A 10,747-nucleotide genomic window follows, 5' to 3' on the forward strand; every position below is an offset into this window, starting at 1 on the left:
ACAATATGGATGTCGAAAAGCCTAACATAACATGTGTCAAATTTCAGTTAAATCGGATTGTAAATGCGCATTTTTTTGGGGCCAAGACTTTAAATTGAGATATCGGTCTATATGGCAGTGATATGCAAATCTTGATCGATCTAGACCAAATTGCAGAAATATGTGGAGAAGCTCAACTTAACTCTCTGTCCCAAATTTCTGCAACATTGAAAAATAAATGCACCTTTTATGGGCCCAAAACATTAAATCTAGAGATCGGTCTATATGGCAGCTATATCCAAATCTGAACCGATCTGAGTGAAATGGAAGAAGGTTGTCGAAGGGCCTAACACAACTCACTGTCCCAAATTCAGCAAAATCGGATAATAAATGTGGCTTTTATTGGCCTAAGACCCTAAATCCGCGGAACGGTCTATACGGGCGCTATATTAAGATATAGTCCGATATAGCTTCGAACTTAACCTGCTTATGGACAAAAAAAGAATCTGTGCAAAGTTTCAGCTCAATATCTCTATTTTTAAAGACTGTAGCGTGATTTCAAAAGACAGACGGACGGACATTTCTAGATCGTCGTAGATTTTTACGCTGATCAAGAATATATATTTTATAGGAAATGGATATTTCGATTTGTTGCAAACGGAATGACAAAATGAATATACCCCCATCCTCCGGTGATGGGTATAAAAATGAATGAAAACCAAAAGCAATAAAATACATAAACGTTTATGTAAGATACTCGATCAGGACCGCTAACATTTGATTCTTTCGACATCAAAATCAAATGATTTTATAAAAGGAATATCTGATTTCTATGTATTGGCTGGTCTATGTTCGTTTTTCACAGTTGAAAACACATGTTTTTCGCCATTACTTTTTGAAACAAAATTCAATGGTACCATAATACTTTTTGCGAAAAGCGAACATAGTACTTTATAGACGAACAAATTTGTGATCCTGTAGGGTGATATTTTAACTTTCCATTTTTTAACACACTATATATTTCTGCTATTAACTGAAATGAAAAAAAAATTTCTTCAACATTAAAAGTTGTGGCCAAAACCATATTTACCTTGAAAATAACAAAAAATATGACCAAATATAAAAGCCATTGTAATGTTTTTTATTAATCCTGTTTTTGTAATTTTATACGAAGTCTGTACAAAAATTTTGCGAATTTTTGCTTTTCTTAAGAAAGTATTTATTTATTCATGATTACCGGTTCAGCTGGTTTGACATAATGAAAACCATTAAACAATAGAACAGTTATAAAATGCTTCAAAATTTATTTTAGATATTATATAGTGTGATATTTTAATAATAATGAATAGGTTAGCATCGTCTTTACATCATCCATGCAATACGGTATTGTTTTCTCCCACACCGAATGGTAATAAATATTCTAACAGTGTACACTCCAAATATGGATAGGTTTCTTAAAGTGTCTGAAATATAAAAACATACGTTATATTCAGTAAGTGAGCCATGGAGGTAAATGAAATGTTTGGTTAAAATCACATCTATCTTAAAATGAACAAAGTGACCAAATAGAACTTCATAGTACCAACCGTATTGCCGAGTCCGAACGTTTTGCCGCAGAGCGACACCACTTTGCAGAGAAGTTTACACGGCTGATTACCTAAGGTAATATTGCAATGTGGTCATTTGTTAACCGATTTACTCGAAATATGGCAGGAAGGATTTCTTTACGACTCTTGATATTACTGGTGAATTTTATAGAAATCGGTTCGGATTTAAATATAGCTTCCATATATCTACACCTTGCTTCGCTTTTTAAGTTTAGTTAGCATTTATGTAGTCAGATTTGAATTAAAGGTGCCACCAATGGGAAGAATTTAAATGAACACTAGATATACTTTTAAGCGTGATGTACATGTGTGCATATTTTTTTATGAAGATTTGGCCCATTTAGCATTTAATAGCTGTCAACATTGGTTTCTCCAATGTCGGAATTTCGGAAAACCCTATAAACACTCTGTTTATGATATCACTAGTATACGCCCGGTCGCTTCGCTGTCCCCGATGGTACACCCAATGTCAAGGTGTAACTGTATCGTAATTTTAAAAGCTTTTACCTAATCCGTAAAGAAAGTAACACTTTGTAAGTTTAAGTGCCCTAATATACAAATCCCAAATCACAAAAATATTCAATTCAAATATCAAAAAAATATTCTAGGCGGCCGAATATACTCTCATGTACCTGTATCCCAAATTTCAGAGCTCTAGCTCAGTTCGTATGGAATGTAAAATTTTTTAAAATTCGTCTGTTTAGGTACTAAACCTAAATAGACGAATTTTAAGAAAATCCCCTAGTTGTCCAATATACACCGTCAAGTTGTAACTGTGTCCTAATGAATGAAACCTTTTGCACAACCAGTATAGAATGTACCAAATAGTACCAATTGCAGCACTATAGTACGTTTTCTTCCACATCTGGTAAGATTTGGTACCGAATATTCAAATTTTTCAAGATCACGATCTTGTTAACCGTTCGCTGTGGAAGAAGATAAGCTATTTTGTACAATTTTATCATTTTTGGCACCAAAATAATCAAAAAATATATTTTACTCACCCATCATATATTTCCTAGTTGTACCTAATTGTCAAATTTCAGAGCTCTAGCTCTATCCGTAAAGCAAGTACCAAATGCGGTACTAAAAGTACGTTTTCTGATGTTTTGAGAACAACTCTTCACATATTTTTCCCAACCCCAATTTTACGCAACATGAATTTAAAAGTTTTAGCTTTATTTGTCCGTTCTTTTCCATGTTTACACATTCACCATTTCGTACTATTTGGTACCTTTTAGTACCTTAATGCACGAATATCACAAAATCCCGTCTTATCACGAGCCTATGACCCAAAACCAACATTTGTGCCAAGTTTCATGATCCTAGCTTTAGCTGTTTGGGCTAGACGTTGATTAGTCAATCGGTCTGCCAGTCACAAAGTTATCGCTCTTTTATATATATAGATTGGGAATCTGTGGAGTTAAGTCATTTCGTATTATTTTATACTTTTAGTGGTACTCCACCTAAATTTTCTCGTACCTATGTTGAGTCTAAATGGTACATACATACATATGATTGTACAACAAAATTAGGGTCTATATTACATGGTATATAGGTGTATTGTACATGTCGTGTGATACAAATGAAACTAACATACGAAAATCACTTTTCAAAATAACACATGTAGTTTTTGGTTTAGAGCGTGTTCTATTCCTTCTGACAAAAACATAAAGAAATTGGCTGTTTTTGTTGTCAGTCGAATGAACGCAACCTCAAATTAAATTGTTTTCAAATATTTATGATTTAACCACCATTTTCACAACCTCCACCTCTAAATGTCAACAAAAATATACCACCTTCTTTTCCTATGTAAACACTTTTACATCTCTAAAATTTTACTTCCATTAGGTGCCAACGTACTACATGTTCTTTTCTTATGACATGTCAAATTTTGCATTGTCAAAGTCGCACACATAGTGTAATACGAATGAAACCAAAACATAAAAATCACTTTTCAAAATATCACTGTTATTTTTTCGATTAGAGCGGTAAAACATACACTTTCATTCGTAGTTACTTTACTTTACTTTAATTGGCTATGACAGAATATTTCTTCCACTAGCCGAACGTAGAATAGCGTTCCAAGCGCCTCGATCTTCTGCGCTCATTCTAAAATCTCTGACACCAAGTTTCGAGGTGTCTCCCACAACTTGATCTTTCCATCGGGCTTTTGGTCTTCCCGGTTTGCGTGTACCACCGTGTTTGCCTTCAAAAGACTTCTTTGCTGGAGCTTCTTCATCCATTCTGACAACATGACCTAGCCAACGAAGCCGTTGTATTTTGATGCGTGTAACTATGCTATCGTCGTCATACAGCTCGTGGTTCATACGTCGCCTATATTCTCCGTTAACGCAAACTGGTCCATATATTTTACGAAGAATCTTTCTCTCAAATACTCCAAGCACTGCCTCATCTGCTTTCACAAGTACCCATGCTTCAGAACCATATAACAGCACGGGTAGTATCAGTGTCTTGTAAAGTGCAGTCTTCGTCTGTCGAGAGATGGCCTTGTTTCTTAACTGCTTACTTAGTCCAAAGTAGCATCTATTTGCCAGTATTATTCTTCGCTTTATCTCAAGACTGGTGTCATTCGTTTCGGTTACGGCGGTGCCGAGGTAGATAAAGTTACTGACTATCTCAAAGTTGTGGTTCCCAACTCTCTCCATGTTCTTTATCTGCTCGGTTGTACAAGGCTTTTTGGGAGTGGAGACCATCCATTTCGTCTTATCTCCATTTACTGCCAGACCCATTTTCACTGACTCTCTTTCGATTCTTTCAAAGGCTGCAGTTACTACTTCCGGTGACCGACCTATGATATCGATATCGTCGGCATAGGCAAGTACCATGTGCTCTCTTGTGATTAGTGTGCCATATCTATTCACTTCTGCATCTCGTATAATCTTCTCCAGCAGGATATTAAAGAGATCACACGATAGGCTGTGTCCTTGTCTGAAACCTCGTTTGGTATTTAATGGTTCGGAGAGATTCTTTCCTATTCTTACTGAGGAACGCGTATCAGCAAGTGTCATCCTGCAGAGACTTATTAATTTTGCAGGGATACCAAACTCAGACATGGCTTGAAATACCTTTAAACGTAAAGGAGTATCGAAGGCGGCTTTGTAGTCAACAAAGAGGTGGTAGGTGTTGATTTGTCCTTCTCTGGTCTTTTCCAGGATTTGGCGCAGTGTGAATATCTGGTCTAGGGTGGATTTACCAGGTCTAAAGCCGCATTGATAGGGCCCAATTATCTCATTGACTTTGGGTTTCAATCTTTCACACAGTGCGCTCGAGAGTATGTTGTATGCGATGGGGAGGAGACTTATTCCTCTGTAGTTGGCACATTCCGTCTTGTCTCCTTTCTTGTGTACGGGACATAGTATGCTGAGGTTCCAATCATCGGGTATGCGTTCTTCTAGCCAGATTGCGTAGATAAGCTGATGCATACGCCTTATCAGCGTGTCGCCTCCGGTCTTAAATAGTTCAGCGGGTAACCCGTCGGCTCCTGCTGCTTTGTTGTTCTTTAGTCGGGTTACTGCTACTTGGACCTCATTTTGACTAGGAGGTTACCTTTCTATACCATCATCAGGGATTGGTTCTGCGGTATCCTCTTCGCCGCCAACATCGGACACTAGCAGTTAGGTAAAATGTTCTTTCCATATCCTCAGCATGTTGTCTGTGTCAGTTACCAGATTTCCTTCTTTGTCTCTGCAGGAGGATGTGCCTGCACCAAAGCCATCGGTTTGTTGTTTAATTCTTTGGTAGAATTTCCGGACTTCATTCTGACTCCTGTACATCTCAATTCGCTCGCACTCACGTCTTTCCATTTCCTTTTTCTTTCTGCGGAATAGACGTTTCTCCTCTCTCCTTTTCTCCCGACACCTCTCCTTCATCTGGCGCGTTGCTACTGATTGCAGGGTTGCTTTATATGCCGCATTCTTGGCTTCAGTAGCATCTCGACACTCTTGGACGTACCATGGGTTTTTTAAAGGAGGCTTCCGCTACCCAAGTACGGATTTCGCGGCATTTTCCATGGAGTGGGCAATAGTTTGCCACTGCGCCATTATATAATCGGAGCAAGGAGTGCTTTCATCAAGCAGTTGGGTCAGTCGAGTGGAGTATGCCGCTGCCATTTGTTGTGTCTGCAGCTTTTCAATGTCCAGCTTCCGTGCAGTGTCAGATCGTACTTTCCTCGCTATGTTCAAACCTTTGCTGCAACAAGGTAATGATCCGAATCTATATTCGCTCCACGGATCGATCGTACATCTAACACGTTGGATGAATGCCTTCCATCTATCACAACGGGATCAATTTGGTTTCTCGTGTTTTGATCGGGTGACAGCCATGTGGCTTTGTAGATATTTTATGTTGCAATCTGGTGCTACTAACTACCATGTTTTTTGCCGCGGCAAAATCTATCAGCCTCAACCCATTACTGGACGTTATCTCGTGGAGGCTAAACTTTCCGACTGTTGGACCAAAAATTTCTTCCTTCCCTATTTTCGCATTAAAATCTCCCAGAACGATTTTAATATCATGGGCGGGGCAGCGGTCATATTCTCTCTCCAGGCGCTCGTAGGAAATATCCTTGGTCTGCTCGTCTTCCGTCGGGGCATGGGCACAAATAAGACTGATGTTGAATAATTTGGCTTTTATGCGGATTGTGGCTAGCCTCTCATCCACCGGAGTAAAGCTGGAGACTAGGTGTTTCAGTCTTCGACTAACCACAAATCCGCAGCCAAATTCATGCCTCGTGTTATGGCAGCTATAGTATAGTTCGTCACCGTTTGGTGTTGTAGTGACGCCATTCCCAGTCCATCGCACTTCCTGTAAGGCGGTTATGTCTGCCTTGTACTTCTCTAATACATCCGCCAGCGCGTATATAGTATATACCTTCCCTATAAAGAGTGCGGACATTCCAGGTGCAGATCCGCAAATCATGGTCCTTGTTTCGTTTGCGTGGGTCGTCAACGTTGGGGGGTCGGTTTTTACTATTCCTTTGTTACTCATAGTAGTTCTATGTTTTCCGGGGGCGGGTTACTGGCCCAGCGCCCCAACCGCATGGGTTTGTGGGATTGCATGTATCCGTCGTTATGGCGAGCCGCTTGCTCCAAGATCCGACGCTCGCCGCCAGCCGCCCCTAACCTGGGAACAGACGCTGATGTTGGCCATTGGTTATTTGAAGGCGCCAATAACTCGCCTTGTCATCTCGAGTATCATTGGCACTCAGTATTTAGTTAAGAGCCAGTGCCACCTGACTCCTCACTGAGACTCTCCTCATTCTCCTCTCCTCATTGCAAGAGAAAATTCTCCAATGACTGTTACCCAAAGAAAATTTCATTTGAGCTTCGCACCTTCAGCGAAATTTTCGGTAACGGCACCGGTAACGAAATTTCGTTAAGGATATGTCAATGCAATTCTTATAGCAATCAGAGGTTCATATTGCGCTTAAAGTTGTAAGAAATATATGCGACTATTTTACTACTTTATAAACAAATAATATTCAGTTTCTTCTGTGAAATATAGATACTAGTTTACATTTATTTTTCATATTCTCTTATGGGAAACCATCTGAAATTTCTCATTATCTCATTCATTGGGTACAATAAAAAAGAGTAAACATGTCAAGTTCTTAGCTTGGACAAGGACAATGGATAAAAATTGCTATGCTATTGGAGCTATAGCTGGTTGTGGACCAATTTTTGGATATTGGAGACCGTTGTAGAAGTCTTTGCGATAAATTTCAGCCAATTCATTTAAGAATTGCGTCCTTTAGGAACTTAAGAAGTAAAATCGAGATATTTGTTTATATGGGAACTGTATCAAGCTACAGACCATATTTAATGAGAAAAGCCGTTGTACAAAATTTCAGCCAAATCGGATAAGAATTGCGCCATTTAGGGGCTCAAGAAATATAATCGGGAGATCTGTTTATAAGGGAGCTATAGCAGATGCACAGTTATTGAAAACCATAACAAAAAAACCTCATACAAAATAATAATAATCAAAAATCAAGATCCAAGATTGGTCTATATGGCCGCTATATCAGGTTATGAACCGATTAGAACCATACTTAGTACAGTTGTTGAAAGCTTCAACCAAATCGAATATTAATTACGTCCTCTAGAGGCTCAAGAAGTCAAGATCCGAGATCGGTTTATGTAGCAGCATATCAGGTTATGAACCGAACGTGAAATTGAAGCAGTATCGGCCGATTTATGCTAGCGTGCCCCCATGGAAAAGAAATCGAGTTCCACACATATTGGCATCGAACATTCCTTCACAGCAATAAAGAATTTCATTGATATCCAAAACCGTTTTTGTTTTATTAAAAAAAAAAGCCCTATTAGTGCGAGAAACGAGAAACGCGAACACTTTTACACCTTTTCCTTCCCGAGACAATAATATTATGTTAATGGCTATATTCCAAAGTAGAGGAAAACGTATACCTCCTTGAAGTATTCCTCTGCTGATCTATATTTTTTGATATAAATATCCCAAGGCTACCGTAAGTTATATTTTACTAATTGAGTACTTTCTTACGGTAGTGTTAATGCCCAGAAACTCCAGCTCCTTTATGATTGACATCGGTTTTACATTATTGAAAGCACCTTCAATGAAACTCTAGCATTGTATATTCCTTGATAGCGAGAGAACCCTCTACGTAGGCGACAAACTCGTGAAGGGCTGGTTCAGTGGACTTGCCCTTACCATATGCATGCTGTTGCCGAGACAGGTGATCTCCAGAAATCTTTGCCCTTAGACATGTTTCTATCAACCTCTCGAGTCTTCAGCGTAAAGTATGACATATTAATAGGACGAAAATCTTTCGCCTTCGCGTGGAAAGGTTTTCCTGCTTTTAACTTAACCTGCAATATCTTATAGTCCCTCCATCCCACAGATATATACGACATGCTACTACAAACGGAAAATATCTCCCTAAAATAAGGGGCCAACCTATCGGATACAACTTGTAAGTTCCTCAGACAAGTGTTCAGAAACAACCGATGAGTTGTCTGCTGATTCCCCAACCACACCGTTTCTAGACCTTTAGTTTCAACTTGTTAAATCCGTAGGATACAACTCCTTCAGACTGCGAGTCAGCCGGAGTTTAGTTGAAATCCTGCATGTCTCCGGTCGCCATCAGCCTCATCGCAATCTTCCAGTCAGTGGTTGAAAGATTGGGATTACAGACCCTTTGTCTCCCAAGTATGGATTCAGGATCTGAGAAAGCGCATGCCACTGGTCGAGAAGGAATATCTTCCTTCTTGACTAAATCCAGTGCTGCTGGAACTTTGAGGTCCGATGTGTGTGGTGTTCATTGCTGTCACAAGAAGCTGCAACAACAGTCGCGGACAATCAGCGGCATCGAGCGGAGAGTCTCAGTGAGAGGCCTGTTGCACAAATACTGAGTGCCTATGTTGCTTGATATGACAAGGCGAGTTATTGGCGCCTATATAATAACCAATGGCCAGCTTGTTCCCGTGGCGATCGGTCCTTTGGACCGGAACGAGATTGAGGATCGCTACCTGCACATGAAAATGTGGCTACAAAAACAACAACAAACGCAGTGTTGCATTTGAATTTCGAAGGAGATTTGCTGAAAATCTTCTCAAATAAATGGATTTGCTCCTACTGAAAATGTATGGGAAACCTCGTTGCAAAACACGATATTTCTGACCACAATATATATGCTGAACACAATAAAATACAGATCACAATAAACAAAGCTGTCAAAAACATCCCTGTTAACAAATGCAAATCACTTGAATCGTAGTGCAATACATCATGTATGTCATGATGCAGTACATCATGTGTGTCAAAATTGTTAATTTACATACCATTCATCACTTTTGCTCACACTTGTATGTTATTTTCCTATGACATAACCTAAAAATGTGAGCAACAGCTGATGTTTTTTATGCGAACACATTGTTAGAGTTGTGAGAAAGTCGGTTAAATCATTAAGCTGTGAAAACAATTTAATATGGGTTTGCTTCATTCGACTGACAGCAAAAAACAGATGATTTCTTTATGTTTTTATCAGAAGGAATAGAGCACGCTCTAATCGCTCAAATAGCATGTGCCAATTTGAAAAAAGATTTTCATTCGTTAGTTTCATTCGTGATATGAACTTTTATAAATTCAAATGAAAAACAATCTTTTCCATATCAAATAAGTTATTGAAACATTGTTGTAGTACTATATAACATTGCCTTAATACTGGTACTATGTTCGCTTTTCACGAAATTTTTTCGTGATTAATTTTTTAGACAATAGACTTTAAAGCAAAAAACATGTGTTTTCGACTGTGAAAAACGAACACCAGCTATTAGTACATTCTCTAAGTAACAAAATACTTATATTAAATATTTATAGTTTCATTCCATTTCAGTCTCATTAACGTGTGGGTATGTGTAGATTGCAAATTGTTGATTCTATAAAATTTTATTTTGTTGACCCACTGCATTCTAACCTAGAGGGTAGTACTATATTCGCTTTTAGCGAAATTTTTTCATGAATACTTTTTTAAGATAATAGATTTTGAAGCAAAAAAAATTGCTGATTTCATTAAGTAGGACATTCCCTCATTACTTATGAACAAATTTTTATAAAAAGTATTATGTTATAATTGAGATTTTTGTATTGTTTCAAAAAAGTAACCGTGAAACACATGTATTTTTACCGGTGAAAAGCGAACATAGTTAGTACCAGCCAAAATTTTGATCTTCAAATTAAAAATGACTGTGGTAATAATAAATCAGAATACCAAATTCATCAAATATTAACAATAAATAAAAAGGTTGTTTTGTTACCGCTGAAATTAGTGTGACATTTTAATAGTAAAAGAAGCCTGCTACGCACCATACATACCTGTAACTGTATTGTCTCGCGCTTCCCTAGAAAATAAATAAAATTAAAAAAAGGTGATTCAAAATCAATACATTATTATGAAAATGAACTTGAAAATAAGAGAGAGACCAAATACTCATATCATTCATTCGTCTTCATTGACATCAATGTGGAGACTTATAGCTGCCCATATACATATATGTATTCAACGACACTTATAGCAAAAAGGTTTGCTACAGGAAATAAAAAAGACAGACCTGACTGCTATTTCAACTATAAAAATTTGCTGTTTTTTATAAAGGGCAGTA

General features: G+C 38.1%; 1 long non-coding RNA gene across 1 annotated transcript; it reads right to left on the reverse strand.

Moving 5' to 3' along the window:
* Positions 1–1,165: 1,165 nt before the first annotated feature.
* LOC131995370 (uncharacterized) lies at positions 1,166–10,492 on the reverse strand. Its single transcript, XR_009397428.1, has 2 exons — positions 10,461–10,492; positions 1,166–1,442 (listed from the first exon to the last, which is right to left on the reverse strand). It is a non-coding gene; the product is annotated as an uncharacterized LOC131995370 (long non-coding RNA).
* Between the last annotated feature and the right edge of the window lie 255 nt (positions 10,493–10,747).

The sequence above is a fragment of the Stomoxys calcitrans genome, chromosome 2 (assembly GCF_963082655.1).
Source record: "Stomoxys calcitrans chromosome 2, idStoCalc2.1, whole genome shotgun sequence".
Classification (NCBI taxonomy): domain Eukaryota; kingdom Metazoa; phylum Arthropoda; class Insecta; order Diptera; family Muscidae; genus Stomoxys; species Stomoxys calcitrans.